Source organism: Camponotus vicinus, unplaced genomic scaffold (assembly GCF_025532165.1).
Source record: "Camponotus vicinus isolate PSW18456_S1 unplaced genomic scaffold, iyCamVici1.0 SCAF_6, whole genome shotgun sequence".
NCBI lineage: Eukaryota > Metazoa > Arthropoda > Insecta > Hymenoptera > Formicidae > Camponotus > Camponotus vicinus.
In genome coordinates, this window is record NW_028141978.1 from 10,534,619 (window position 1) to 10,547,429 (window position 12,811).

Here is a 12,811-nt window from a genome sequence, read left to right on the forward strand (position 1 = left end):
GCGTGTATGTGTCTAGGTCTGTGTATTGGTAACTATCTCTATTTGTACGACGATATAAATCTTACGAGTTCAACATCGTCATGCCGCGTTACCGCGCGATGACAGAAGTTTATGTAAATCAAATCTTTTTGGCGTTTCTAGAACACCATCCGGGACGAACAAACAAACTTTATATTTTCTCCTGTATCCCGTCGATGGATGTGATAACGAAACTTGTTTCGCGTAATTGGCTTAGTTGACGCCGGTCGAATCCTTGTACATGGTAAAAGTTGGAGCTAATCAACAACGTATCGCGCATTTGTAAGTAATTTTAAATGCAAATTGAATTCACCAACTCGAGACCCCGGAATATCAATTTATTCAAGTCACTTCAATGTTCGTGCGATAGACATAACTACGATTTTGATGATCATAAAAATTTAACAGATGCTAGAACATAGTATCGTACGTCAAATTTTAATCTTTTTCTATGCAAGCTATGTAAGAAAGCACATAGAGAAAAAAAACAAAAAATGGATTGTATCTATAATTTGTAAGAGATCTATAAATAAATATGTAAATTTTTTTCTAAAATACGCGGAATAATATTTAATATTTTATTAATATTAATTATTAATATTAATAATATTAATATTATTAATATTAATATTAATATTATATTAATATTTATCGATTCTAGATTTTACAAAGAATAACGCTGCACATTATTAATTTGTGGATGACCCTGCAAATGTACGAGCGCTCAGGAGCATTTTGCACGCGAATAAAATAAACGAGCGGAAACCTGGAAAAGGTCCGACGAGCAATCTCAGATACATCATTTCCGATCGTCATGGAACGCTCACGAAATGCCTCTACGTATACACGCAATTGATCAGAACCTGATGTTATTTTCCTTTCAGCAAACTTCCTGAGAAAATCCCGAGAGAAAGATAGAGAGAGAGGGAAAAAGCGAGGGAGAGGTCTGCTTGGATCGCACACGTATCAGGGTTTATTCCCGCGAGCAATTCCTTCGCCTAAAAAACATTGTCGATAACGCCGAGAGGAGCATCTCTCGCGAAACTCCACCATCGCGGAAAAACGATTCGCGCGCGAAATAGCGTGTATAACGAGAAAATGGACTTGCAACACCAGATTGGCGCGTTGTAACGCGGAATATTTAATTGGCATCGAATGCGAAACTTCGTCATCGTTGTTATTCTATCGCCTGGGACGCGAAGTGCCACGAGCGACGCAATATTCGTCGGCGCCCTTTGCGCCGCTTTGCGGTAACGTCATTACGATGCTTTGCGACGGAACGGTACGGCACGGATATAGAAATATTTCATATCGCGGCGTAAAAGCGTTACGTATATTCCTCTGTTCGTACAATTAGTCAAAAACTGGGCTGATTCAATTCGCCGGTTTAGCATGAGAGCTTAATAGCGAGCGATTGAGAGCTGTCTATAGATAAGAGACGTGTGTATCAATCAACGATAATTTAACGAAAGCAAAAGCATTTAGGCAAATGAAAACAAATCTGAACGAAAAATTTTGCTCCATTGCATATCAATGTTCGTAAATCTCTCGGATACAATCGAAAGAATTAAATTTGACTTTCATGAGGATAATCAAAACGATTTTTTATTACTGTTCAAACAGAATGAAAATGTTATTTTAAAGTCCAAATGAATTTTGTTAAAATTGAAGCATGTCACTCGGAATTTCGATAAAAATCATCGAGTGTATGTAAATTTATAGATTCATAAAAACACTTGTATATACATATAGTTTGTCTTTTGAAATTGCATCATTACGATATATTGTACGAATTACTCGAATAATTTATATCTCGATTTTGCTGGCAAGATTATATCGATGCAAAAATTGTGATATATACGTTCGAGGAATCTGTACCTGGCGTTTAACGCGAAAGGCAGTTCGACAGTTTATTCGAGGCTGAAATACTATCTCGGCTCGACTTTCCTACGAATCGAACACCCGTTAGCAAGATGATGGGTTTCGCTCTTAGTTCTCCGGTGAAGAATCCCATTTACTGGCCTCCGCCCCCGCATCTCGCAGATAATTGTATTCAGCAGGGATCGGTTTTAAGGAGATATATATCTGCGCTGTACTTTATGTCGACCGCGAGACAGAAACTTTCCTAACGGCATTCCTGTTGGCTACTCGCACTTTAGTGAATTTGTTTAAATGTTTGAATATACGAGAGGAGAAAGAGACGGCAGTTTAACAATTGAAATAATTTTTCCTCTGCCTTTTTTTCTCTTTTTTTCCCTCTCTGCGAGCGATGATAAATTTACTAAAAAAAAGACTGCTGTATTCGATTAATTTCTATATCAAAAATCGCATTATAATTTAACATCTTGTTGTCATAATAGTATACCGTGAAATATTATAATATGCATGGCAAAATGGTGAATGCATTAATTAAGCGCGATGTACGTGATAATATACATGATATGCATGATGTGATATACATGATAACATACGCAATATACACGATAAAGGAATATATTATAACCGAGTTACGCTCTTACCGAATTCATGTGTTACAATAGATCAATATTCTAATAAATTTGCAGTAAAAAGCGATCATTATGTTGTAAGCGCAAAGTGACGTTTGTTGTCGTAATCATGTATCGCAAAATGTATCACTGGACGCATTTCGATACCCACAATTTAATTAAATGCGGTGTTCATAATTGTGTGTTTGCGATCTAGTAATTAAATTCGTAACATGGCAAATAATGAAGAATATTGGGAGAGACGCGATAGAATCCGTCCGCCAGCGATGATTTATAACCCGAATTATTAACTCGGCGCGTAAGCTCCTTGAGTACCAGCATAATCCATCTGGCAGGACATAGTCGATTTACAAGGCGCAATATCTTCTCCGATTTTAGTACCCCTTGCTTGAATCACCCCCAAGTCAGACGTAACAATCCGAGAATAGATAGGCGGCGGATATATGGATTATACGAGAGAATTATACGACTTCTCTACCTCTCTTCCCCTTTTCGCCTCCCTCCTCTCTCTCTCTCTCTCTTTCTCTTTCTATCTTTCGTATCGTCGCCGACTTTAATGCAGAAGCGAAGTTACACGGTAGGAAATCCTGAGAATCGCGAAACTGATATTTACTCTTTCTCGTCTCTTCTTCGCGTAAGTAAATCTCATTTCATTCTCGCTAACTCGACACGCATTACGCGCCAAAGAACATTCTATGCGAGATGTGATATAGATTAACGTATAATTTATATTGAACAAACTTGGCAATGATAATAAGTATAGAAAAAATGAAATGGAAAAGAATTTTTTTATCTGTGAAAGATAAATGAGAATAATATAAATTTTATTTTTCATACAATAATCGAGAGAGTAATACCTTTGATTTTAGTTTAAAAGATTATAATTAATAACTTTAAAAATCGCTTGGAACAAATACGTAAATGCATATAATACAAGAATCACAATAAGAAAATTTTTATAAATATAAACATAGAAAAAATATATAAGTGGTTATTGGGTTCTGACGAAGTGAAAAATTTTCCGGATGGAAAGCAGAAGAAACTCCGGCTATTCTTATATAAGTTATCAAACTTATCAAATGTCTTATGTATTGATATTCTTTCACTTGCGTAAGCAAAATGGTCATAGGTGAAAAATAAGAGATAAAAAAGGACAAAGAGATATATTAGAGGCAAAGAAATATATGTAAGAGATCTTTGTATAAATGATAAAGTTTTTAAATATATGCATGCATTCAGTGATAAATCGAGAAGTGATTTCTTAAATCATATATAAGCAGTAATAATACAATATTATTGCATCTCTAGTCACACTGTGAGGTTCAAAGTTTAATTTGCTCCATGTATACGTTGTGTGCGCATTTCCCTGTTAATCATAAACAAGTCTCGTGCAAGCATATCCCTCATTTGGAAATTACCTTACGATATATTCCGGGACTAATTACCAGATTTTGCTCCAAACCGAATTTCGGATTTACTAAAATATTAACATCCAAATTAACGCAAGCCAAAGAGATAAGTAGAAGCGTAGAATTTCAAATAAGTTAAGCGAATGAAATGTTACAGATTTATACATAATGCTTCCATTTTTTAGTGTCATCACTTTTTTCGCGAACAAATATTTATCGCAGTTTTATTGGTCATTTAATTATAAATTATATGAAAATTTATCTTTAAATATGTATTATATAATTTATTATAATATATTTTTTAATGTTTGTACTGTAAATTTAATTATTGCTAACATAAATTAGTCATTTTTAATAATCAACGCATAAAGCGTTAATTAATTCTGATCGAAGATCAATCGCGGCTATTGATTGATTGTAATACATCGGAACGACAAAACTAATTGTAAAATCGAATCGGCTCCTTCAACGAATACAACCAGCTTGACGTAACTTAGGCACTCCGCCACAAAGTACACGCCAATCCATCAGCTTTACGTCAAAGCGCACGCATAGTGCCTTTGATGAATTACGAGCTATGGATCGAGTGACGTCTAAAGACCCGGGTCATCAAACACCTGAGGCAATAGTCCACAATAGTCTAACATCACGATGCGCAAACACAATAAGGATCCGTTTCCAATAAGGGGAAATCCGCGTGTTCGATTATCCGCGAATTTAATGTATCTCGAGATGCGCGACATAATAATTCTAGCATTACACAACTGTTTATATAAATTACACGGTTCTTTTTTTTAGAAAGAGATCTTTAAGTTAGGAACAAAATGCGATGGAGCGTTTTTCTGTGTCCGTTTATTTTATAGTCAGATTACACTTTCATTGCAAATTTTCACAAACACATGCTTCTTGTCCAAGCATATTTTTTATATTCATTAACCAATTTTGATAGGTCAATAAAGAAGAAAAATGCTTTTCGGCTGATTATTATCGCCGACGCGTGGGCATAATTTTAGGCTCGTTTACCTTTTTTGCTCATAAAAAGGGATGAAGTCGAGACTGTACGATATTTGAAATCCGAAAATCGTGAAGATGGCGTATGTTTGCATAATTTAGAATCAAGAGTGTATCGATTCCATGTCATGCGTAAAAGCAGTTTCATCCGGGCAGGAAAAGAGAAAAGAAGCTCGGACGTCGTTTTAACTTCTTTTTAACAATCAATTACGGAGTCTCTCGCGGACTTGGAGCGGTAGGAACGATTGGTCCAGGCGCTTTGTGTTGGCAAGTGACCCTATTACCGGCCGCGGCTCCCTGATAAATTACGGGATGCGAGCCCGTAACATCTAAAGATCCAATTCTGAACACGTGGCGCGTGTAATGGCATCGTTCGAAGGACCGTGACGGCTCGCGCGGAAGCCGATATATCTGCCGCACGTCGATACATACATCGCCGCGGGACAATCCGGAGGTCGCGTTCCGTCGTTGACTATCGCACCGAACCGATAGTCGATAGCCTCTATGCCGACCTATGCACCCGATATACGAAGCATGCCCGTAGAGATATTAACGTTACGTCACAGATACGGATGCACAAGTAGATATAAATTAGCCGTTATGTTTTAAAATCTAGTGTAATTTATGTAACATGATTCAAATTTTTTAGTTTCTTTATTCGAATTCTCTGTCGGATTTGCTGTTTTTTTTTTTCTACTTTTGCCTTATTTTAATGTAAGGCAAAATATACATATGTTCGCTTTTGATCATCGCATTTAATTGTGCGTATTTTTTCTGTTGCAGGTGAGTCGACAACATCGCTCTGAAAAAGGGAAAAATGGAAGAAACGCAAATAATTACGTGAGTTCGATGAGGAATATAAAATTGACAGAATATCATTTTTTATGATATCATAAAATTAAAAGATTACGACGGCGAATGTCTTTAAAAAATATTTTAGAAAAAAGGTTTGATCTTTATCTTCTACTCTATTTTTGATTGAACGATCGATTTTATAAAAGAAGGATAAAGCTGGTGGTCGATTAATACGTCATTATCTTAATTAAAAACCTCGTAAATGTATAAGAAAATCTGAGAGCGATCCTTCGAGACGAAAGTTTCAGCGTGAAATCGTTTTTGCATTTCCTGTCAGACGCACCGCCAATCGGTATGCGACTTGGCATCAACTGAGAAAGGAACGTCGCGCATATGAACCTAGTAAATTCTCGGCATTATCCTTCTTCAAGCATCTGTTCACGCACGCCTTACGCGTTCTCATTCGCCACTCCAGGAAGTTTTCGCATCACGTGTCAGCAGAAATGTTCTCAGCAGAAATATATCTTGCGATGACACGATCGTCAAAACGTTCACGTCACGTTTTCTAAAATGAACTTAGAGGATAATCCTTTCTCGACGACTATCCCGAATGAGGAACAAAATCGTATGTAATTTATACTAATAAATATATTTTATTTTACGCGATATTTCGTCTCTCGTTATCAAAATTTTATTATAGATTAGATTTAATCTTATTTATAAATTATTATCTCTTATTAAATATATCTCGTGATGACAAGATCATCAAGACGTCACGTTTTCTAAAATGAACTTAGAGGATAATCCTTTCTCGACGACTAACCCGAATGAGGAATAAAATCGTATGTAATTTATACTAATAAATATATTTTATTTTACGCGATATTTCATCTATCATTATCAAAATTTTATCATAGATTAGACTTAATTTATCAATTATTATCTCTTATTAAATATATCTCGTGATGACAAGATCATCAAGACATCACGTTTTCTAAAATGAACTTAGAGGATAATCCTTTCTCGAGGACTATCCCGAATGAGGAACAAAATCGTATGTAATTTATACTAATAAATATATTTTATTTTTTGTGCGATATTTCGTCCATCGTTATATTAAAATTTCATAATAGGTATGCGATTAGATTAATTTTATTTTTCTTGCATAATATTACGCGATAAAGAATGGAAATTTAAATTTGCACTGCAGACGTGTACGAATTTATGTAGCACTCGGCGCAGCTGTATTACATTGCTAGCTCGCTAAGGTGGTTGTATCTCGTTCAGTTTGTTATCGTGACAAGAGATCGGTGTTGCAGCTGCGAGAGGTTTGTTCCTGCATCTATTCAAGCGCGGGACGCCGTCTGCACCGCCAATAGACGCGTCGGATCGCTTTAAATAGCGTTACGTCTGTCTTCGTGGCAACTTTGAATTCGAAATGTTGTCTTGTGAAATGGTAGACGCCTCACACCGTGCACGCAAACGATAACATACGAGAATGTCTCATCGTACAATTTATACATTTCGAAACTGCACACTTGCGGTATAATTTGAGCCAATCTCTGGACGTGTAAAAGTGCCCTCGTTCGATCCTAGTTTAAAAAATCTAGAGCTACTCGCAAGTATATTCGAACTCCACGTGTGTGGACCAATCCTGCTCCGAAAAATCAAATTTCTCTCCCCTCGTTCCGGATCCTTCTCCGCAACAGGTTCCAGTTTATCTCACACCCGAACGAGCTTTCGAGCTTGCAATTGTTTCGGCGCAGAAGCGTGAAGAACCCGTTGCTTTGAGAGGCGACGGTGGCGTTGTCGATGCTCGGCGTCGCTGAAACCGCACAACATCAGCAAAACCGCCTGGCGCACCCGGGGGATGCTGATTTAATATCCGCGCCCGCCCGAATTCACGACGATGAAAAGCCGAGTCTTTGGCCGATTATCGACGTTGTACCTTCTGCGAGATTGACCCTTTTCTGACGGACCGGCGTGTCTCTCGCAGGCGCGGCCTTCGCGGAGGGTTTTATTTTTTTTCCACCAGCGAGCCGAATCCGAAAACATTGACACCGCTCAAGCGTGGTCCTTTTTTCAAGGCTAAAAGGCTTTTTTTCCGCTTTTGTTCGCGGTCGAGCGTGTGCGTTACGAGCGTGTACGTGTCTCGATTACGTGTCGCGATTATCGAACCATGCAGGGTGTCGTGAAACTGTCGCTCTCTAGTCTCCTTTTTCCCATAAATTCTTCGATTTTTTATTCTCCGATTAATAAAGTTAAAAATTTAAGAGTGAAACGAACATTATCGCAAATATTGATATCGAAAAAATTAATTAAGATTCTTTTATTCTATTTTATTCTATTGTCCTATTTTTTATCATCATGATTACGTTATCCCGATAAATATAATTCTCGGAGAAACACACATACAAAAATATAATATATTCATTAAAATTATCTTATATAAATTATTTATATGATATATAAATAAATGAGTTATCTATATAAATCGGAGTCTCTATTTTCTGAAATCTTATTTAGTCTAATTATACGTATAACTTATAGCTTTGCGGTTTAAGGAATATTTCAATTAAACAAATTTAGTAAAAGTGGAAATAGTTTACGTTACTTATTTTAAATTATATTCGATATTAATAATTTATGACATCTCACAAAAATTGTCACATTAACGCTATAAATATTCGTATATAAGATTTCCGGTTCAATATATTTGAATGTTCGATTCAGTTATCCATCTTATCTGTCACCATGATTTATTAAAATTATTCGACTCTTACCATCAAATTGCAATTGCATATTCGAATATTCGGATTGAGAATCGTTTTATAGTCCCAAGTCACACTCAAGCATCACGGATCGAGCTCGCGCGTTTGATACCAAAGTACACAGTATAATTTATCGTCGCGCTCGCGCTGGGGGAGGCAAGGGAGGGAAGTGGGAAGTAGAGAAGCGACACGATGAAAAATTGAGGAATGAGAAATTGGCAGGTGATTTTCTACGTTCGACGCGATAATTCATTTGACTTTCCGGTGGGATGGTAGAGCGATCGTCGCGCGATATCATCCTCGTCTACGCGACTGCGCGAGCGACCTTTATTATGGTGATTTCATTCGGGTATGCCCGACGTTGATATCCTCGATCTGCGTTCGATTCGCATCGAAATAAGCTTCAATCTCGGGCTAGAGAACGAAAGGAGAGCAAGAGAAACGACGGAGAAGACGGCCACGAGAAGAAGGTAAGGACACATGTCGACATTACGTCGGACTTTCGTAGACTTTCCGGTATCTGCACGACGACGAAATGCAACTCGTGCAAATCGACGTTCTCGCGAAATGCAACTGACTACGAAATTCAACTCAATTCCGCCGGAAAAATTCCAGCGTGTCGTAATGATTTATGTTAGATCGCCGAATGCATAGAAAATAGACCGAATTTGCTGCGTTGTATTCCTTGCCGAAAGTACGTAATCTGATATAAGCTTTTTTCTTTTTAAGGTTGTTTTATAATACATTTATTAAACATCTATATAAATAAATTTACATAAATATAAATGAAAAAGAGAGAAAGAGAGAATATAGATAATTTCAGTAGTATAACTGTATGTATAACGCAACGTGATACAATTTTTGATGAACTAGATTTTTTATTGGGATGCAGCAAAATAAAGAGAAGTGACACACACATAGACTATGAATTAAATTCTAGTATTACCAGAAAGTGTGATTGAAACACGAAAATAGTCTGTCTCTCTATATCGCTAGTAAAAAAACTACTACTATATATTTTTGTAACGATACTCCTATTTTACTTTCAATTACAATAGATATCAAGTTTATCCAACTTCAATATATAATTGTGTTATCAGATTACTCGAGCTACGTCTGAATTTGCAACTGTATTTAAATGACAGCGCCGAAATAGGTCCCCGAAGTGAGCAAGGCGAATGCCAAGTCAGAAACGATTTATTATACCGATAGTATATCTCTTGCTCCATATTCTGAGCATGTCTCCTACCACAAACACATTTATCAGCGTACGTCGACACTCATATCTCGAATTTATCCCTCGCATGAGCGTGCCACGGGAAAATGAGTGCGTTCCTACGGTTGCATGGACCTGTGCAAAAATGCAATTAAATTTTGCTGCACGTTCCGTGACACATTCATGGCGTACACGACGTATTTTCGATATATACGTGGAAATATATAACGCAATAACAATATATACCATCATTCGTAATCGACCATTCCTCGCTTCCATTGTTGCGGAATTTAACAAATTAACTTTTAATAAAAAAAAATTACGGGAAGTGATATAATTTTTATTGTCCGCGTAAATGAAATATATATAAATTTATGATAAAAATTTAATTTAATAGTAAAGAAATAAATATCTTTTATAAATGTATTAAATCCAACTAATATGTATTTATTGAATAACGTTATAAAACTGATTTAGTCGGGCAAATACTTTCGAAAGACATTGCGAGAGATATTTTGGCACCGAGTACTCGCCAGATGTAAGATATCAGGAAGCATTCCTCCTCTTTTCCGTCCACCAGATGCTAATGACGTTTCGTGAAACAAACCGGAGGCGAGCGGATTGCGCAAGAGAATCATTAGTAAAAGTGCGATAACGTCAACTACAGTAACGGGGAAATACATCCGGGAAAATTCCACTGCGAGCCCCAAATATTTTCTGGCCTTATTTGTGTCGTTTAATGGCGAGTGAAGAAAAGATAATGCCCGAGAACGAGTTAATTCGTCCGCATCGTTCCCTCGAAAGTTCTCCGCAATCCGAAAGCGATTTCAGTGTAACATTTATCTGACGGCGCATTTTATACTCTATATCATTGTTAGACGCGTAAAATCTTTGCTCCCGTGATTTTATCTCCCATCAAGTTCTGATAGAGAGCGAGAGACAAGGGGGAGAGCGCGGCGCGGTTGTAATTCCCTGGTGTACAATTTGGCGAGCTCCTCGAGAATTCTGACTGCAAATAATCAGTCGACTGCGAATCGCCGTATTTACGCGGTGCTTGCCCTCACTTTAACGTGTCTTAACCGCTGAAGAATTGAAATAAACGGCAACTCTCTCTGGCGTGCTTTATTGAGATTGCGCTGGAGGGTAGCCATCGCCCCGTTGGCGTTGCTTCCGCCTAGATGTCTCGTGGGATATGATTTGTTGTTTAATGCACTGCCGAGATATTTTCATGCCATACGCGCTTGTTTCGTTATATTTCGGGGAAAGCGAAATTTTACGATAACCTTTGAAACTTTCCTCCTACGCGAAGTTGAAATCCCCTGGTAAATAAATGTCTACATTTTTCTTTGTATAAAAATAAAAAATTGATCTTCAATATTATTTATTCGTAGCTTGTAATTACGCGTGATAAAAGAAACAAAACTTTACGTTAAAAATTATGATGAATATATACCTGGTGAATACCTGAGGTGAAATTTTCACGAGAATGTGTACAAGATTAATACGATGAAATTATATTTCCCTCGTAACATTTCTTTTATTTTATTTGATTTTAGTCTAGATGCGTGAGTAGTAATTCAACGAAGTTAATTGAAAATTATAACAGAGACATGACGGCTTACTTTCGCGGCTCAATGGATTTTATCGTGATTCAAACGTCGGAATTGCCGCCTCACACGCAATTAATCGAGTTTCCCTCGAACCCCATCCGCGCGATGAACGCGTTAATTACTCGAAACATACGGCCGCAATTCGATAAAACTGTTACCAAGTCGGATTCCGTTTCAATTGTGGCAACATGTTACGTGCCACCAGGATCGAAATGCATCCGCTTTAAATGAATATCGTGCGCTATACTGTTCATCATTGCCTCGGCTTTATAGTTAATATGCTGTAATAACAATTCAAATCATCTTCCTTATGCAGATATATATATGATTTATCATTTACCGAAATATTTATACGGATTCATTAATATTAAAATTAATTTTAAATACTATTTATTTCTTTCCGCAGATATATATGTTCTTATAGAGTAACCATGTTATTAACTTGTGCAAATTTTCTAGCCATCTGTAGCTCTATTAATTTTTCCTCTATTAAATACTTGATATATAATTTGCTATCTATTGGATGTTGCAAATATTTAAAATTAATTTACTCAAAATGCTTATTAATTGTTTATTTTATCGGAGAAATCAAAATTAAAGATATCTTGTATGAAAATATGTCTGGTAAAACTATATTAATAATTGAAATAAATAAAATATTGCAATAAATGATTACATTGAAATTTGAATAAACAAAGAAAAGCAAACAACAAGCTTCTAACAATTACGTCGAATAAATAAGTAGAATGTGTTTGCGACTAATATACATATATATTTTTAATCTTCGAAACCATACTTGTACAAGTTTTAATTATGCCGGGTAATCTGTTCATCCTGATCATTTCGTTGCCATTTCAAACTGCATTTGGCGGTGCGATGATAACATTCATCTCGTAGTACTTTTCGTCTTGTTCAAAGAGCGAAGTCGAGATAGGGATGCAGGGCGAGCAGGGCGCCGGGAAACGTGAGCGAAAAAAAAAAAAGGAATGACAGGATGGTGGAACGCGGGTGGCGGAATAAAGGGGTAGGGCTCGAAGGATAGAGGGACGAGCAATGGGGAAAAGAAAAAGTCGCCTTCATTAGGAGAAACCAGACTACGAGGACCCTAAGCCGCGTTCAAATGAAATCCGCAGTCGGCAGTAATGGCGTACGTCGAGATTTTTGAAATCTCGTTCTTTTCGCAGCGATGACTTCCAACGATTTGATCGCGTTTTTGTTCGCCCGTTCTTTTATATTCGTGTCTGTCGCCTCAATGTCCGATATCGGCAATTGTCACGAATTCGCGAGTAAACAAGGGGGCGCGATTCAATCGATCGCGAAGTAATTTCTATCAATTTCTCTGATACACATGACGGATTTATAAGAGAGGAAAGAATTTATTACGTTCTTTTAAGGATAAATCTCTTAATGAAAATATGTGCTATTTTTTTAGAAATATTAAAAAAAATTTTTAAGAGATTTTTTTTGTAGATGT

General features: G+C 36.8%; 1 protein-coding gene and 1 long non-coding RNA gene across 5 annotated transcripts in view; both read left to right on the forward strand.

The window, feature by feature from the left end:
* The window catches only part of LOC145973050 (uncharacterized), a 144,069-nt gene extending 137,448 nt beyond the window's left edge, over positions 1-6,621 (forward strand). The window contains exon 5 of the long non-coding RNA XR_014439350.1: positions 5,729-6,621. This is a non-coding gene — a long non-coding RNA (uncharacterized LOC145973050). The remainder of the gene's footprint in view (positions 1-5,728) is intronic.
* The window catches only part of Fas3 (fasciclin 3), a 290,217-nt gene that overhangs the window by 239,790 nt on the left and 37,616 nt on the right, over positions 1-12,811 (forward strand). The gene's annotated exons all lie outside the window — the stretch shown is intronic.